General features: G+C 33.4%; 1 protein-coding gene and 1 pseudogene across 3 annotated transcripts in view; one reads left to right on the top strand and one right to left on the bottom strand.

Annotated features, from left to right (window-relative positions):
* LOC143348146 (uncharacterized) overlaps positions 1-8,455 on the top strand; it is a 39,518-nt pseudogene extending 31,063 nt beyond the window's left edge.
* The window catches only part of Glurib (Glutamate receptor IB), a 999,595-nt gene that overhangs the window by 443,555 nt on the left and 535,591 nt on the right, over positions 1-20,449 (bottom strand). The window lies entirely within an intron of this gene.

Genomic DNA, 20,449 nt, shown 5'->3' with positions numbered 1-20,449 from the left:
TGGGTAGAATTTCGGAAGTATGTGTATTCACCAAAAGTGATTGTAATTGACCCCTGCAACCTAAAATAATTTTTCCAGAACGATTTGAAATTTTTTAATTTAATTGTTAATAACTTTTTAACGAAGCCTCCATCAACAAATTGGTATTCTTCATTTTCGTCTTATTTTGGCCTGTAGAATCCTCTATTAAAATTTTTCCTAGGGGTGGCCGAACACCCTGTATAACACAACGTTTCAAATTTGTAAATATGTAAAATCGCTTACTTGATGCAATCATTAATTTAAAGTGAATAAAAAGAATTTTTGTATTTAAATGATAATTAACAATAACACGGAATGTTATATAATTCGATTCTGAAATTCAATTGTATAACTGTATTAGTAAAGATTAATTTTTTAAGATACATAACGTAAGTTAGTAGTGTGGCGTCGCTTTCCAGGCTCGCCACCAGAGGGGTTGCGCTCTCACAAGCGCTCGACCGACCCCTCGGTTGCTATACAGTGTTCAGTCATCCCTGAGAAAAATTTTAATGGGAGATTCTAGAGGCCATAATAAGACGAAAATCAAGAATATCAATTTGTTGATTGAGGCTTCGTTAAAAAGTTATTAAAAAATTAAATTAAAAAATTTCAAATCATTCATGGAAAAATTATTTTCGGTTGCGGGGGTCAATTACAATCATTTTTGGTCAATACACATACCCTCGAAATCTCACTCAGTTTCGAGAAAAAAAATTCCTCACCGAAAATATAATTTCTGGCTAGAAATGTCTGCCTGAATTTTCATGCGAATCTTTAAAACGTCATAACTTCTGAACGGATTGAACGATTTTAATGTTTAAAAAAGCAAACTACGCGTATTTTGGTGGAGAATATGTACAAATCGAAAAAATATTCGAAACGTTTATTCTTAACCCTGCAAAATGAGAAAACCCCTATAAAAATGGTCCAATTTCCAAGAAAATTTTAAATTGCCCTGGAAGGATTATTTTCGATTGCGGGGGTCAATTACAATAATTTTTGGTGAATACAAATACCTTCGAAATCTTTCGCACTTTCGAGAAAAAATTTTTGTACCAAAAATATACTGTTTGATACAGTAGAAAGCATTAAGGGACCATTCTATTTTGTAGGCACGAAAAATACGAGTTTTACGAACAGCGCCCGACTGCGTATGTGATATCTTGCGAACAAGTTATCCAAAATCCAAAAACCAACGATATTCTTAATATAGATGAGTGTGATACTAGCATGAACTAGGATTTTTTCAAAAAACAAAAAATGGCAACATGGCAGCTATATTACGAAAAAATACTGAATATTTTCATATATTCGGTTGCTTTTTTGTTAATAAAAGAAAAAGTATTGCATATATCGCAATTATCCTAGTTCATGCTATAGGGAGACCAGTTCTAAAGATATTGTATAAATTTGATGTTGTTATCTTGAATAGTTCTCATGTTATCGTCTATGGAGTGCCGAAAAATGTAGTTTCGAGAAAAACAGCTTTAAAGTTTCACGTCCAGTTGTTATACATGCGCGTGGTACATTTTATCAGGCTATAACTTCGTTAGTTTTCCGAATTTCAATTTAATATTTGGTAAACATATTTTCGAGACTACATGCTAAAGGAAAATGCAAAAAAAAAATCGGTTTATTTAATCCTACAAGGTAGAAAGGCCCCTTAATTCAATTTGAAATTCAATTTATATGTTCAATAATTGTTTTTAATAAAACTCTATAGATGGTATGTATTTCAACGTGTCATTAGAAATAGTTTCATGATCCACTATAGCGAATTATTGTAATACTTTTAGTTATCAAATTTGTTACTATTTTTCTGAGTTTTCAATAGTAGTAGAGTGTTCAATAATTAAACAGAGGAATTTCAGATATATGTATACGTCTATTAACAAGCTTCTCGTTGGAAGTATTATTTAACGATAATTATTTTCTATCAATAAAAAAGCGTTTTGATATTTCTGGATTTACCAGCTTTTAGAATAATGCCATTGTAAGTGGAACGCTCTTACTCGATGAAATAAATTCCGATCTGCTTTCGTTCCCCGGATGCTTCCTATTATCTGTTTTTAGTAAACACGGAATGCGTTTTTCATCGAACGGACAAACAAATGCAGCCAGCGGTCGAGTTCGGCGTACTACAAATTTCCATGCTAATATACCTTTTTCTGAATCACTGGAGCCGCGTTATTCTCTTTTTCTAGCAGTTTACAGAAGTCGGAGAAAAAAAAACCTATAAACGGTCGCCGATAGCATGCACCTTCGTTTACAAAAGGAATAATATATGTCTATCGCATTACAAGCTATAATGTTATGTAATATTTAGTAATATTTCAATATTTGAACCTTTTCAAACCATGGTTTACACTTGTCCCACCACAGTCATGATAGAAAACTTTTTTCCAATTAACATTTTATTTTCCTTCTATGTTGTCGATGAAAATAAATTAAAGTGTTATTTTGTAGTTAATTACTTCCTAAAGAACTTCTATATTTCCTATCTGTTTTAACCCTTTGCGGTCCTACGTCGAGCTGGATTCGACATAGAATTTCTTAACTATCTTCTCGTAATACGAGTCGATTCATCTAACAATTATTTCATTGGCATTTTAAGTACAATTTAAGACAAGACCAGATCTAATATACTTCAACCGGTAGGTCCAAGGTAAAAGAAGATAAACGTGTTATCTTGACAAGCGTTGGATTTTATTAAATATTTAACGCTACATATTTTTTTTCTTAATCGGAAATAAAATTACAATGCGATGAAGTAAAAATTGTATAGTATCCGAATATTAATGTTACTCACTATACATCAACCAAATAGTTCATTTAAGACTACTGTGTGAGAGTGAAAAGGATACTTCGCGCTTGTCTACTCTTTTTAATAACATCTTGAACGAGTGTCCACTTAGTTTTGTCTCTCGGCAATCAACCAACATTTTCGTTAAGTATACTTTATTTCAACAGAAATGTAAATATTAATTTCAATTATTCGCTAAATAATCTATGTATCATAAAGGTATACAGGGTGTTCGGTTATCCCTGGGAAAAATTTTAATGAGAGACTCTAGAGGCCAAAATAAGACGAAAATCAAAAATACCAATTTGTTGATTGAGGCCTCGATGAGAAGTTATTCAAAAATCACTGTTACAAATTATTAATAAAACTTGTCCACCTACACGAATTTTGTTCTCTCTTAGAATTTCTACATATTCTTTACTAAAATACGTGTTATTTGCGTTTCGAAACATTAAAATCGTCCGATTCGTTCAGAAGTTATGACTTCTTAAACACATGCATGAAATTTAAGAGGATTAGGTAAGAAATTTCATTTATGGTCAGACATTCTATTTTCGATAAAGAATTTTTTTCTCAAAAGTGCGTAGAAATTCGGGGGTAGATCTATTCACCAAAAATTATTGTAATTGACCCCCACAACCGAAAATCATTTTTTCAGAACGATTTGAAATTTTTTTTTCTCCGAAAAATTTAGGCACCTACCATTTTGTTGATTTTTTTAAAAAATTCGTTATTCATTTTTAATAAATTTGTTTGACGCTGTACGGAAATATTGTCTAATACTTTTATGTAGGTATCTATGAGTCCTACTTCAGAAAAAAGTTTCATCGAAATATATTCACTATTCTAGGAGTTATGGCTGTTTGAATATTGCCCCAAGTTCATGGGGTTTTTCTTACTTTACGGGGCTAACGACTAACTTTCCGAATATTCTTAGGATTTCCACACATTCTACAATAAAATACACGTTGTTTGCATTTTGAAAAATTAAAATACTCCAATCCGTTCAGATGTTATGACGTTTTAAAGATTCGCATGAAATTTTCGGGCAACATTTCTAGCCATAAATTACATTTTCGAGTAGGAATATTTTTTGTCAAAAATGGTTAGGATTTCGGGGGTATGTCTATTGACCAAAAATGTCTGTAATTGACCCTCACAATCGAAAATAATATTTCCATGAATGATTTGAAATTATTCAATTTAATTTTTTAATAAGGGTTTAACGAAGCTTCAATCAACAAATTAGTAGCCTTGATTTTCGTCTTATTTTGGCCTCTAGAATCTCCCATTAAAATTTTTTCCCAGGAGTGGCCGAGCACCCTGTATATAACCCCGTCAATCGCATTTCTGCATTATACAATACACATATGGATTCAATAAACTTTTCTAATGTATCGCTAGCCACTTCAAAAGGAATATCCAGTAAGTCTTACGAATGGCGGAGGTATAATATATCTACATGTCTGTTACTATACTGTTATATTATTTCAGTATTTTTTATTCTGTCTTAGCTGTATAAGTTATTAAAGATAACATTGCCCGGTAATATGTATTATTCAATAATAATAATAACTATTATTATTAGTTTACAGTGTTTGTAAAGTGCATATAGTGGAATGATATACGGTAAATAAGATAGGTTTTTTATAAATATGTTTTTTTTTATGTCCATTGTAGATAACGTCATTTCGCTTTATTCCATGTTGCTTCTACACAAATATTTGACATTTTACACGTTTGATGTTACATTTATTAAAAACCGAAAAATACTGATATTATATTGATTTTGTTATAGTTTAACTAGAATAATATCGATATCAAAGTACATTGGTATTTAGTTTCTAATAAAAATCGCCAGACCTCAATGCGCTAATATATCTCCAGAAAGAATTGAACATTAAATTACGGAAAAGAGAAATTATAAATAAGCACAACATTAAAATACAGTCATAAAAACTCGATACGATATCTCCATTGAAATAGCGTGAAACCTGGTTGCAGCGATGCCAAAGCGATTCATTTCAGTAATTAAAGCTAAAGGTGGACCAATAAAATATTCAATGCAGATAACTTCATTAATTAAAAGAGATAAATCATTTTTAATTAATCGTGCATACTCATTTTTGACTGAAATGTTCAATTCATAAAACATATGTGCAGAATTTTTCGAGTAAATGTTACATATTTAAGGTGTATAATTACATCGTTTTCAAGTTTTCGTTCTATTAAATATTGTAGTCTAGAATTTCGAAAAAATCGATTTTTATTCATTTCATTTTCTTACAGTGACTTTGCAAGTATCTGTACCAGACTATTTACTTCAATTTGTGAAAATGCCGATGATAAAAGGGTTTGAATAGATTTCAATACCGAAAGTATCGATGACGTGATAATTACCAATACATTCACGTATTGCATCTAAAATTTTGTCTCTGTGTTCTCTACCCTTTCTACACTTGTAATTTGCAGAAAATGTAAGAGTCATATAGAATTCTTACAAACAATGGCTTGACAGGTAGGTTGTTTTGTAGTGACATTTTGCAGATATATTTACTTGTCTTATAGGAATGTATAGTATTTTTTTCATAAAAAAATATTAAAAATTGCGAGAGTTATAGCTTCTTGTTTTAAAAAACGCATTTAAACTGGCTTACATGATATTTCAAGATCTAGCAAATTGATTGACTTCAAATTTGGAGAGAATATTTAGCAAACACGCCTTTATAGCCGAAACTAGAGATTTAAAACAATATTGAGTTTTACTATTTTTTTTTGATACGCTAAATACAAAAGAACGATTAACAAATAGAAATTCGAAACTTGAAGCGTTGCCATTTCTTTATTGATCAGGATTTTGATTTCTCCCTAGTTCCTGCTATAACTACAACCTTCCTTATGAAGATACTTTAACCCCCTCTGTTTCAAATTATTTGGAATCCTGGAAGCCAATTCGAGCACCTTTTCCAAAAGAGCCATTAAATAAGAACTTATAATTCCTACGATTTTTAATATTTTTCCATGAAAAAAATATTGTATATGCTTATAAGATGAATAAATATATCTACAAAGTCTCAGTACAAAACAGCCTATCTATCATTAAAAAAAAATCACAAAAAGGGCCGTGAAATTGACAGTCTAGACAGCAATACCTCCTTAAGCTATACCAATATGTATATGATTTTCTATAAAATTGATAGGAGAAATTTTAAACGCGTTTTTTTTCGAAACCCTATTTTATAAACTGACCTTCATGATATGTCATAGTCTAATTGATTGATTTACATCATATCTGAGGAGGGTCTTTAAATAATATGTCTTTATTATCAGAATTAGAAATTCTTAAAGATATTGAGTTTTACTATTTCTTTAAACATGCTGAACACAAGATAAGGGCTAAAAAATATATATATTCAAAATTTAAAGTTTCGCCATTCTTTTACTTATCGAGATTTTGACTTCCCCCTGGTTCTTGCTATAAGTACACCCTTCCTAATTAGGACGCTTTCTCTCTCTCTGTATCAGATTACCGAATAGGCTAGAATCGCGGGCGCCAATGAAGCATCTATTAAATCAACAGCGACTACAATTTTTAATATTTTTGGATGAAAAAATATACTGGTCATACTTATACGACAAATAAACATATCTAGAAAATCTCGATACAAAATAGTGTAGGATTTAAAGAAGAGAATTATATTTGGAAAAATTAAGAAACAATATAATAACAGTAGGCACAAAATTTCTAACACATGCTATTAATTAACAACACGAATTAATATTATACGGCAATTGCATCTGTTCTTCACGACGACGCGTTTTTTTCTCTTGTCTTGTTTTTTCTGATTATCCATCCCGCAACGAACAAAACACACGTTCCACCCTGTCGTACATTAATACCGAACAAAACTACAGCGCGGAACAAACTCACAACACAAATCTTCTAGCCTATCTACCATTAAAAAAAAATCACAGAACGAACCGAAAAAATGACATGGTCTAGACACCAGGAATACCCCGTTAAATTGCAAAGATGGCCTAGTTTCTTCGTGTTCGGAATATAATACTCCCTTAAAGTCGGGATGTAGAGAATCGAGATGCTAATTTACAACGACTCACGTCTCCGGGGCGTTTCCGTGTATGCTCTTCGTCACTACCAACGCCAACGAAACGCGTTCGTCTGCACGTCTTACCTACTCCTGGACACTTACGTCTACGTGCACGTCATACGTCCCCGGTAGCGTGTTACGTATGCGGGTGTTAATGCGTTTCTGTGCTCGTGGAACACGAACACACCCACACGCGGGAACACACGTGTTTCGAATACGGGATCGTCGAGACGTACTCACGCGCGCGCACACTTACGAGATCAAGATTGATAGGCTACGAGTCGCAACACGTACGGAGCATCCACTTAGCGGTGCATTATCCCGATGAGAATGCGTACAGGCTGGATCTTACCTAATGCAGCGACTGCAATCCTGATAATGGCAGCTACTTGTCCGCGAAGGTGCTGGCGTGAACTCAGGCTAATCGACAATTTCGAGCGCCCGCCGCGACTTTGTTTCGAGAAGACCGATTGCCAGGTACGATAGCGACCGTCTAACGGTCGGTCCATCGCGATGAGGAACTCTCCACCGAGTAAAAGTACTTTTCAACGTCTTTCCATTGTCTACGCTCAATAGACAGTTTTCTGTCAGCCGGTAATCTTCGAACGTGGGTTAGGAGCCGTTAATATTAGATGGCTTAAGGGGGGAACCTCATGTAAAATGAAATTTTTGAGCATTTTTTTTTTTTGCTTAAATTGATAGGAAATTTCCTCAGGAATACGATAAAAAAGTTAGAAACTGATCAGAGATTTCCTTGTACCTTATTTTTAAAATAAAGTAAATAGTTGTATTGGGCGCAGCGCCTCGGGTAGTCGAATGCTCGTCGAACACTTGGTCTTATGGTTGTATAAGCGATCACCGCAGTCGGGCGACAGATGTTTAGGTTTTAGAGATATGAGGTGTCGATTTCGGAAAGAGAGGAGAGCGAAATCTTCCCGAAGAGAAGCGAGCGTTCTGCTGGCGGTCGAATAAAGACTTTTACGAAAGAAGCAGCTCGGAACGCTCAGAACGCTTAGAAACAGACATTGAAGAAATATAGAAGTAACTGCAAGAGACCGTGTAATCAACAGTGAAAATGAGTCGATAAGTGCAAAATCATCTGTCTTCAACAAATGAAAAACTGCAGCACGACGACTGTTCTCCTGGTACCGATTCGTGGTGTAAGTGGTGCGTTGCATAGGCCTTGGGACAAGAATTTGACCATCCACCTCCATTACATGAAGATATGCAAAAACATATTTGTCCAATTTACAAAGATTTGTCACGAGATGATTTGTTGGAGAGATGTTTAGGTGGCCATACACAAAATGCTAACGAGAGCTTTAACGCCATCATTTGGCGTTTAGCTCCTAAGCATTTCAATTGTCGCATAAAAATTATTGAAATAACTGCTTTTTTGGCTGCCGGCATATTCAACGAAGGATTTTCGTTCGTCCTTCAAATAATGCAAGAGCTCAGTATAGTAATTGGACAGCAGAGTAAAACATTCATTGATCGTGAAAATAAACGCCGTATTAAATAGCAGTAGCGCCGCAGTCTTCATTGCACAAAAGAGGCTCTCGCTTCTCTAAAAAAAGAAAAAATGGCTAAATCACAACTTTTCGAAGAAGAGGAAGATCTGTTCCATGGCCCTTGAATCGTAGATTAGTAAAAAATCACGGTAAATTGAAATGAATTACGAATTTTTCAAAATTTCGCACGCCGTGCAACAAAGCTCAAAAACTAATCACTCGATCTTTATGAAACTTGGCACAAATATTCTATAAATAATTGGCCTCAGCATGACGAGCTCCGATTTTTTATTTTTGTATTTAAAACACTGATATTAACAATTATTCATAACAAAAAAATCCTTCTTTTCTTCATAACTTCGCCATTTTTGCAATTTTACAAATTTTAACAAAAGAAAAACGTCATGCTGAGCGTTCTTCCATAAACTAAAGAATCCATCTTAATTTTTTGGTTTCGGATCATTTTTGAAACCTGTACGCTGCACGGCGCATTTACAAAATGCCATTTTCAAGCCGCCATTGTACCGTCCTTATTAACAATTACGGCTTAAAAAAAATACTCATGTTACATTATAATATTAATAAATGATACCTAAAATTTTAAATCAATCTATGCATTACATTTTTCACAAAAAATTCTTGAAAAACAGGCCATTTACATGAGGTTCCCCCCTTAAAGCGATGTTTTAAATACCCAGTTGCAGCAAAATTAAGTGAATAGGTAAAGGAAATTATTAATTAAAAGTATTAATTAAATTTAATCAAAGTAGTATAACTATTCTGCACTTTAGGGTGCAGAGAACACAGAGAAAAACTTTCAAATGCAATATGTTTAACCCCTTAACCTACAACTACGAGCATAGCCCGTAGTAGATGAATGTATGAATTAAAAAGACCAATATCGAACAGATAAAAAAAAATTCTTTTATATCCTTTCATGTATTTCCTCATTACTGGAAAGCATGCTAATATTTGGTCTTGGAGAACAATTCCATTCATTCCCTTGTTGTACTCTGTAATACAATTTGGTTTTGGAGTACGGTTGGATCCTTGTGTAGTCATTTCGACTGTTTCATGTTTTGTCGTCATAATGTAAACATCTCGCTTGTCTTTCCATTTTATAGCGAGTATTCGGTTGCAGCTTCTTATTGCGTATTCCCCCCTTTTTAATTTTACATTACACAAATCTTTTGGCATATGCTTCCTACTTCCACGTACTGTGCCAATTACATTTGTTTTATAATTAAACGATAATGTCATAAACAATTTTGGGGAAGAATACCAGTTATCTATGTATAAAGTATGACCCCTGTGCATCACTGACTCAGAAAGCTCTTTAACAACATTTTCCGAAGCGCTATCATCACGGTTTATTTTATCGCGAGCTTTGTTACGTTTTCGGCCCAAAATTTTCGAACGTAAATCGTAAGTTAAGGGGTTAAATATCGCGTTAATTCGACAATCGAAAAACATCGATTAAACCATCGCGTGATCGATAGAAAAACAAGCCATTTCTTGTACGGTGTTGATCCTAGTTTACGCGACATTCCAGAGTCTTCTCTGCGACGTAATACGTTCCGGGAACAATACCACATAGAAAAACTCCGAACTTACTTTCGATAACAGTCACGCGATCGGCCCAGTAACGGTTCCTAGAGAACAGGTGTTACTACGCCGAAATAAAGAGAGGATACGTCGATAATAAGAGATAGACAACGAAAACCAGACAGCGCCGCGAGACGACAATTTTCCCTCTCATGGCCGCGGTTAAGAATGTCTCTTCGCACACTCGCAAACGTCGACCTGGTCTGACAATGCAGACCGATTCTCGAAAAGTTAGTTTCGTCTAACTTGTCGTAGAATCACGTGAACGAAGTAGCACGAATTGAGACTGCTGCGGATTCTGAAAAATCCTGCCTAAAGTCGAGATATTCGAGCCATACGTTTTCGTGCAGAAATCGGTCAACGCGTTGAACGAACTATTTTGGAAAGGAACAAAATCACACTGATTTTCTTCCCACTTAATTAAAAAGCAACCGATGGCTGAAAATTACCAAGTTTACACTCTTATAGTGATTGGTTACAGCCATCGGTGCTAAGTAAACACGTACTGCTTTAGTAAGCGGTCGTGTAGGAGGTATCGAGAGAATTTCTCGATCCTCTCTTGATTATTGCACGGTGCTAAAATCCACCTATAGGAGCCTTCTTAGTATATTCCCTGGGTGGAATCGTCATCCTCCAAGGTCGAGTCAGTGTTTGGGATCACACCCACATAGGGGCCTTTTGATGTATTCTCTGGGTAGACTCTCAGCAGACTTCGACCTGCTCGAGCGTGGTTTGTAGATCGCCAGTGTGTACAGACACTAGGCGTAGAACGACACTCAAAGGGTAACGTGGTGTAAGGACCTTAATAATCACTTAACGTTCATGCCCGAGTCTGACTGCTTTGAAACACGATATTTGTTTAATCTAATGGTTTAAGGGATGATAATATTTGTTTTCTTTCAAACATTGTAAGTAACAAAAACCACATTTTTAGAAACAAATCCAATAAAGAAAACTGATCATTCTTGGTTAACCTGAAAAATATGAGCGTTAAGGGGTTAAGGGACTGCACCAAACCGGTTCCGTACTGATCAGGGGACGGTGAAGAGCCGCGGAGCGGACAATATTCGGAGCCCTGCAACCTCTGCCTGTTGTCCACTCCAACAATAATCAAACCTTGCAGTCAAGGGAAAATCGAGATTAGAATCTCATCTTCCCATACTGCAATCGAACGTTTCTCGATCATACGGGAAACGTTCAATCATACAGTCCACTAACACAGCTGTGTATCGCTGTGTAAGAATCCCGCTCTTGTTTACTATAAATGGAGTAAGGAGCGTGTGGATTAGAGCGAGTCAGACAACACAACAAGTGTTGTCAAATATTTACAGCCGGATTTCGGTCTTTCTTTTGTTACAGAAGACCGAGACGAGAGCCGTAGTGGCGAAGCAGGCCGCAGCCAGGTTTTTTACGAGCCCATCACAGGCTCGGTTTTCCCTGGCCGTATTCTTAATTATTATTAAAATTTCTTTTCTTTTGTTTATTTAATTTTTATTTTCTATTTTGAATTTTATTTAAATAAACGGCCTAGTCCAAGTGGACTAGGCGGAAGAAATTTTATAGGTGTACGATTCACTTTCCCGCACAATTCCAATCCCTCGAAATTCGGACTGAAAGTTAAAGGGTGAGAGATCAGGTCACGGGAGAAAACCACTGACCGACTCGCACCTATTTTAACACAATACGTGAATGTATTGGTAATGTATCAATTAGACTATGACATATCATGAAGATCAGTTTATAAAATAGGGTTTCGAAAAAAAACGCGTTTAAAATTTCTCCTATCAATTTTATAGAAAATCATATACATATTGGTATAGCTTAAGGAGGTATTGCTGTCTAGACTGTCAATTTCACGGCCCTTTTTGTGATTTTTTTTTTAATGATAGATAGGCTGTTTTATACTGAGACTTTGTAGATATATTTATTCATCTTATAAGCATGTACAATATTTCTTTCATGGAAAAATATTAAAAATCGTAGGAATTATAACTTCTTATTTAATGGCTCTTTTGGAAAAGCTGCTCGAATTGGCTTCCAGGATTCCAGATAATTTGAAACAGAGGGGGTTAATGTATTTTCATAAGGAAGGTTGTAGTTACAGCAGGAACTAGGGAGAAGTCAAAATCCTGATCAATAAAGAAATGGCAACGCTTCAAGTTTCGAATTTCTATTTGTTAATCGTTCCTTTGTATTTAGCGTATCAAAAAAAATAGTAAAACTCAATATTGTTTTAAATCTCTAGTTTCGGCTATAAAGGCGTGTTTGCTAAATATTCTCTCCAAATTTGAAGTCAATCAATTTGCTAGATCTTGAAATATCATGTAAGCCAGTTTAAATGCGTTTTTTAAAACAAGAAGCTATAACTCTCGCAATTTTTAATATTTTTTTATGAAAAAAATACTATACATTCCTATAAGACAAGTAAATATATCTGCAAAATGTCACTACAAAACAACCTACCTGTCAAGCCATTGTTTGTAAGAATTCTATATGACTCTTACATTTTCTGCAAATTACAAGTGTAGAAAGGGTAGAGAACACAGAGACAAAATTTTAGATGCAATACGTGAATGTATTGGTAATTATCACGTCATCGATACTTTCGGTATTGAAATCTATTCAAACCCTTTTATCATCGGCATTTTCACAAATTGAAGTAAATAGTCTGGTACAGATACTTGCAAAGTCACTGTAAGAAAATGAAATGAATAAAAATCGATTTTTTCGAAATTCTAGACTACAATATTTAATAGAACGAAAACTTGAAAACGATGTAATTATACACCTTAAATATGTAACATTTACTCGAAAAATTCTGCACATATGTTTTATGAATTGAACATTTCAGTCAAAAATGAGTATGCACGATTAATTAAAAATGATTTATCTCTTTTAATTAATGAAGTTATCTGCATTGAATATTTTATTGGTCCACCTTTAGCTTTAATTACTGAAATGAATCGCTTTGGCATCGCTGCAACCAGGTTTCACGCTATTTCAATGGAGATATCGTATCGAGTTTTTATGACTGTATTTTAATGTTGTGCTTATTTATAATTTCTCTTTTCCGTAATTTAATGTTCAATTCTTTCTGGAGATATATTAGCGCATTGAGGTCTGGCGATTTTTATTAGAAACTAAATACCAATGTACTTTGATATCGATATTATTCTAGTTAAACTATAACAAAATCAATATTATATCAGTATTTTTCGGTTTTTAATAAATGTAACATCAAACGTGTAAAATGTCAAATATTCGTGTAGAAGCAACATGGAATAAAGCGAAATGACGTTATCTACAGTAGACGTAAAAAAAAACATATTTATAAAAAACCTATCTTATTTACCGTATATCATTCCACTATATGCACTTTACAAACACTGTAAACTAATAATAATAGTTATTATTATTATTGAATAATACATATTACCGGGCAATGTTATCTTTAATAACTTATACAGCTAAGACAGAATAAAAAATACTGAAATAATACAACAGTATTACAGACATGTAGGTACATTATACCTCTGCCACTCGTAAGACTTAGGGGATATTCCTTTGGAGGGTGGCTAGCGATACAGTAAAAAGGTTTATTTCAAATAATTGTTATTGAAAATAATTGTTCCAGAACGATTTGAAATTTTTTTTTTTCACCGAAAAATTTCAGCACCTACCCGATTCTATTCTCGAAAGTGGGTAGAATTTCGGGGATAGGTCTATTCACCAAAAATGATTGTAATTGACCCCCGCAACCGAAAATAATTTTTCCAGAACGTTTTGAAATTTTTGAATTTAATTGTTAATAATTTTTTATTTAACTAATCCTCCATCAACAAATTGATATTCTTGATTTTCTTCTTATTTTGTCCTCTAGAATCCCCCATTAAAATTTTTTCCAGGGGTGGCCGAACACTGTATAATGCAGAAATGCGATTGACAGGGTCATATACATATTTATGTCACAGGTATCGAATGGGCCTGTTTTAGCCGGTTAACACTAGATTACCGGATGTTGGTTATATACCTATTTTGCCTGAAATGTGTAAATTTGACTCAAACATAAAAAATGAAGCTTTTTTAAAAAAATAAAATTCTATTATAAACAAACTTTATTCAAAACACTTTTTTCATATATATTCTGTTTTTAAAATACATTTTCCGCAGATTTTTTTATTACATTTAGCACAGACACCCTTACTTCTATTTCTCCTGCATGATACTTGAATTTGACAATTCTTCCGTGCGTCAGTAATTTGAAATACCTTTTACAAATAAATATTGAAATTATCTTGGTGGACAAAATTTTTGTAGCAAAAAATTGATTTTATAAAATTATATTATTTCACTAAAAACGCTCTGTTCACATGCGATGTATAAAACGGAATGATGAAAAATGTGGGTAAATAAGACACTTTTTGACCCCAGCTAACTAATAAATTGACAAGATTGAACATGAATGTTTACGCGTAATTGGTGTTAGAATTCTGATTCTTTATGTAAGTCAGAAATTTCATTTGCAAAGCAATTTACTATTAAATCATTTTATGAGTCAAATTGACTTACAATCGTAAAAATAGGTATACCACATTCGACAATACGAAATGAGGGGGTAAGTCGAGGGGAGGAATTCATATTTATGTATAATTCATTACGGAATTAAAAACCAACATATGTTATTAAAAAATAATATTCAAGTTTTTTTTATATATATAGCAACAAAATTCTAAATGAGTCAAATTGGTTCAGTCCGTAAATCTAGTGTTAAGTAGATTTCCTGTTTTTTATAAATCTGCAAATATCTCGGTAACTATGCGAAATATGGCACAATATCAAGAAGCCTTTTTTGTAGAAAATTAAATATTCAATAATTTATGTCCTATGACATTTTTTTATCAGCTTCACAGTTTCCGAGTATATTTATATTTTGGTGAAGTTGCAGAACAACTGCCTCCCTCCCCCCTCCCCCTCCCCCAATGATGGTCCAGGAACGAAAGGGCTCCCTTCACAACTGCTTATACGAGACTCAAAAAATGTCTATGTATTAAAACTTAATAAGCAGTGAATATTATTGGCGTATTAGGTTAGGTTTGGTTATATATTTAAATCAGGAAGAGAGGTTCTACTGTTCTGCCGAAAAACATACACATAGAAGATATGCACATCACTATTGTGTATCACTAGACTAAAGAAAGGATTGGAGAAATCATCTAATATTTCAAAACTATGAATTCAATAATTTTGTGCAATTTAGATATGGATATGGTACCTGTAGAATATACTTATTATTTAGAAGAAAATAAAAGGCTATTGCAAGCTATAAACAGCACTCAGAAATATGAATGTAATAAAAAAGAAGTCGTTAGTGTACTTATTTGTCTACAAGGATTTTTTATGTGCATTTTCAAAATCATGAAGCATGTCATGTTATATTGTAATTTTGGAAAAATTCTTCCGTTGATATTTATTCATAATATATAATTGATTACTCGCAATGTTATACAAAAATATTTGTGTTTGTATATCACACATATTCGGTTTTCTTTAATCATATTTTGTGTCCTGAGATATTTAAAAATGAAGCACGTTTCAAATTGTTTGTACGATAGAGAATGCAAACGAAAAAGCTGCGTTAATTGCGAAGTGCACACGCGTTCGTGTTGGAATATACGAAATATGTACAAAATGATGAAAATAGCATATTAATATCCGAAAATGTTTATCTTCGGTGTAGATTATTAAAATTTCACCTGAAAAATTGTAATATTTGACGAGTGAGGATCACCAAAGAAAAGAAAGGAAATCGTGCGAGTAACATATTAAATTACATTACGTCTATTCGAAAAATGGGAACATGAAATTTTGCAATTAAAATTTAAAAGGCGTGCATAAATCATTAAGACAAATCTCCAACCGTAGCGTATGAGGGATCGGATCGACGTAATTCTGAATAATTAAAAACAAAACCAATTTTAAATCTCCTTTCTGACTAAGAATTAATAAATATTGCAAAAATGTAGTTGTTACGGCTTAAGATAAACCATAAATACTGTAGTCGAAATATGTAAAATTGTTAACTATAATTACATTTTAATAAATATCCAATTTAATCTTGTGGCGTCGCCTCCCATTCTCGCCACCAGACGGATCGCGTTCTCACAAGCGCTCGACCGACCCCTCAGTTGCTATACAGGGTGTTCGGCAACCCCAGGGAAAAATTTTAATGGGAGATTCTAGAGGCTAAAATAAGACGAAAATCAAGAATACCAATTTGATAATGGAGGCTTCGTTAAAAAGTTAATAACAATTAAATTCAAAAATTTCAAATCGTTCAGGAAAAATTATTTTCGGTTGTGAGGGTCAATTACAATCATTTTTGATGAATACACATACTTCCGAAATCTGTTAAGATTCCACATCGGGGGGCGACCCGAATCAAGTCATACGCCCCTGTCGTTGCCTCGTCGGGACCGACACGCGACTGTTTAGCAACGACGAGTTTGCAGTTGTTTCTTTGACGTTATAACGACATGTTTTACTTTCCGCGACTACGACATTCATTCATGTTTTGTATAATTAATAAATCTTGTTTGTAAGTTAACACCTTTTCATTTCCGAGTCTTCTAACCGGGAGCTGCCCTCCAAACAAAATCCTAACCACTTTCGAGAAAAAAATTCGAGTAAGTGATGAAAGTTTTGGGTGAAAAAAAAGACTTTCGAATCGTCTTAGAAAAATTACGTTTAGTTGCAGGGGTCAGTTGCAAGCATTTTTGGTCAATAGACATACCCCCAAAATCCTACTCAGTTTCGAAAAAAAAATTCATTACCGAAAATTTCATGTCTGACCATAGCGTCGATATGTTTCACTGAAATTTCGTTGAAATATTTAAAACATCATAACTTCTGAACGGATTGGGCGATTTTAATGTTTAAAAAAACAAACTACGCGTATTTTGATGGGCAATATGTACAAATCGCAAAAATATTCGAAAAGTTGGTCCTTGACCCCGCAAGATGAGAAAAACCCCATAAAACTGGTCCAATTTTCAAACAGCCATAACTCCTACAATTGTGGATATATTTCAATGAAACTTTTTTCTGAAGTAGAACTCATGTGTACCTACAAAAAAGTATTACACAACTTTTCTGTAGGGCATCAAATAAAATTACTAAAAATTAAAATCTAATTTTTAAGAGAAATCGACATGGGGTAGGGGCCTAAATTTTTCGGCGACAAATAAAAATTTCAAATCGTCCTGGAAAAATTATTTTCAGTTGCAGGGGTCAATTACAATCATTTTTCGTGAATAGACATACCCCGAAATCCTACCCACTTTCTAGAAAAAAATTCGAAGAGGTCTGAAATTTTTCGACGAAAAAAAAAATTTTTAATTAATTCTAAAAAAATTATTTTCGGTCGCAGGGGTCAATTACAATCATTTTTGGCCAATAGACATATCCCCGAAATTTTGCGCATTTTCGAGAAAAAATTCAGTATTTGTGGAAATTTAAAAGTTAATAATTTTTTAACAAGGCCTTCATCAATAAATTGGTATTCTTGATTTTCGTCTTATTTTGGCCTCTAGAATCCCCCAGGGTTATTAAAATTTTTCCCAGGGTTGGCCGAACACCCTGTATACAATCCTTGAACAATTTCCCAATATCCCAGTCGTTTAAGGCAGGGCCTGCTAGAAAGCCTTACTGATGAGTCCACTAGCAAGCTCGGACGAAACGCGCGCCATCTTTCCTTTTCTGTCCTCCTATGAGATTCTCACAAGTTTCCACACCGCAGTGACGCAGCGCCACAATCTTTTCAATAATTTTATGTAAATATTTTTTATATTCCTTATACAAATTATTAATTTCCCTCTTGATGCTTTTCACGCACGAAAACAACAATATATTTGCAACACTGTTTAGTATCTCTGCTGGAAACTCGGGAACGCCATTTGAATGTATAATGGTTTCATATATCTAAATGTTAAGGTAAGAATAGAATTATAAAACTTTAAACGAATTAAAAATATTATTATCGGACCAAAAATAAATTTCAAGCCACGTTAGAGATGATTCGATCGATTAGTTTATAATAATTGAAAACAATAATGAACGAAGCACGTTGTTTATTTCTACCAAAAATTTAAGAAATGGCAACGATAACTCTAGTGAATGATACGTCTGAAACGTTCGTAAATGTAAAAAAATGAACGTGTTACGTTTTACCCAATACGTATCCCTAAATAATTCGCGTGGACAGTAAGTGGTAAACATTGAAAACGTTATTTTCGTCCGTTCGTCGTTGGGAAACGTCGTTCCACAATGACAATGGCTATACGTAAATTGACCGCGATGAAAACGAATGACCGGGGGAAGGATACTAAATCCGGGTTAAAGGACTTGGCCGGGTCAGCTTCTGTCTCTTAATAACACATGTACCATAACGCTGGTTATAAACTGTCGCTTTGCGAGACAACCGGGACTTCGAAGCGTGCCTGCGCTCAAAACCTGGCATAAGTGAATTTCACGCAAAACGTTTCCGTTTGCATCTAGACACGCTGTCACGCGTTATTAAAAAATTACGTAGGAAAATGCGCTCGCGACACAGTGGCATATTTTTTCACTAATATTCGGGATAATAGTTATCGATATGATAGTGTATAGGGCATCTGATTGCTAAAATGATTGCTCGATATGAAACATATTATATTTGAGTGCAATGACTTTCGTTATAGTAGAAGAAAACGCAAAATTAAAAAAGATATGAGCAAGGTAATTAGCTCAATTGAAAACATAATATTATTAGTTTTATACAGGGTGTTCGGTCACCCTTGGGAAAAATTTTAATGGGGGATTCTAGAGGCCAAAGTAAGACGAAAATCAAGAATACCAATTTGTTGATGGAGGCTCCGTTAAAAAATTATTAACAATTAAATTCAAAAATTTCAAATCGTTCTGAAAAAATTATTTTCGGTTGCGAGGGTCAATTACAATGATTTTTGGTGAATAGACATACCCTCGAAATCCTATCCACTTTCGAGAAAAAAAATCGGGTAAAAAAAAAATTTCAAATCGTTCTGGAAAAATTATTTTCGGTTGCGGGGATCAATTACAATCATTTTTGGTGAATAGATATACCCCCAAAACCCTACCCACTTTCTAGAAAAAAATTCGGGAATGTGTGAAATTTTTCGACGATATTAAAATATTTCAAATCGTTCTGAAAAAAATATTGTTAGCTGTGGGGATCAATTACAATCATTTTTGGTGAATAGACGTATCTCCGAAATTTTGCGCATTTCCGAGAAAAAAATCAGTATGTGTGGAACTTTAAACGTTAATAACTTTTTAACAAAGCCTTCATCAACAAATTGGTATTCTTGATTTTCGTGTTATTTTGGCCTCTAGAATCCCCCATTAAAATTTTTCCCAGGAGTGGCTGAACACCCTGTATATTGATTGTAGCTGTTAATGTGACCTTAATTAAAATAAAATAAAAAAGAAAAGAGACTGTTTGTTAAAAATGTTACATATACATACATACATTTCAGATTAATAAGTTTTAAATTAATTTCACTGCAGTTATTTTATTGTATTAACAAATATTGCTGTTAAATTGCGTAAATAGAAAATGGCGTTCCCAATGGTGACAAGAACCCAGTTAACTAAGAAATCATTAGAACTCAATTATTTAATTTATATATTGTTTCTATTTATTCGTTCGAAATACTTTGTGGTATACTGTAATAAATACTGTAAATTTATACATTAAATAAATTTTAATGTATATGATATACATTAAATCAATTTTTTTTTAAAATACTGTGAAATGGACACTATACGATTTGTATAAAGCAATTGTATAAATATTCCAAAATGAGAACCAAATTAAGTTTTAAGTATATAGTATTCCATGTCTCGAAAAAACAATTAAACAAGAACGTAAAACAGGAGCAATAAGTAATTGAATAATAAATATTATTTCGTAAATAATAATTTGTATGATATAATTGTATTTTAAATTGATTATTTTAATTTGTTACGCAAGCTCTATCAATGGATTCGAATATCATATTCGGAACGAAATGTATTAAATTTCACGAAACGAACGAACATGTTCTTTTTCTAGCATAAATACTCAATTTAAATACAATTCTAACGAAAGAGAATATTTGTATGAATGATCGATTCAAATTTTGAACACATCCGTATTGGACACTTTACAAGAATCACATTTGTATTTTCTTTGTTGCCATATATTACATAATAGTTTCAAGGATTCCCGAGGCATCATCTTTGAATATGTATAATAATATACGTATATTGAAGAAATTGTTCAGTGAAGAATTTTCTTTGGAAATTCAAGAACTGTGTTTATTGAAAAATATAAAATAATTATT

This window comes from Colletes latitarsis, chromosome 11 (assembly GCF_051014445.1).
Source record: "Colletes latitarsis isolate SP2378_abdomen chromosome 11, iyColLati1, whole genome shotgun sequence".
Taxonomy (NCBI): Eukaryota; Metazoa; Arthropoda; class Insecta; order Hymenoptera; family Colletidae; genus Colletes; species Colletes latitarsis.
The sequence above is the reverse complement of the archived record's forward strand: the minus strand, read 5'-3'. Positions and strand labels throughout refer to the sequence as shown.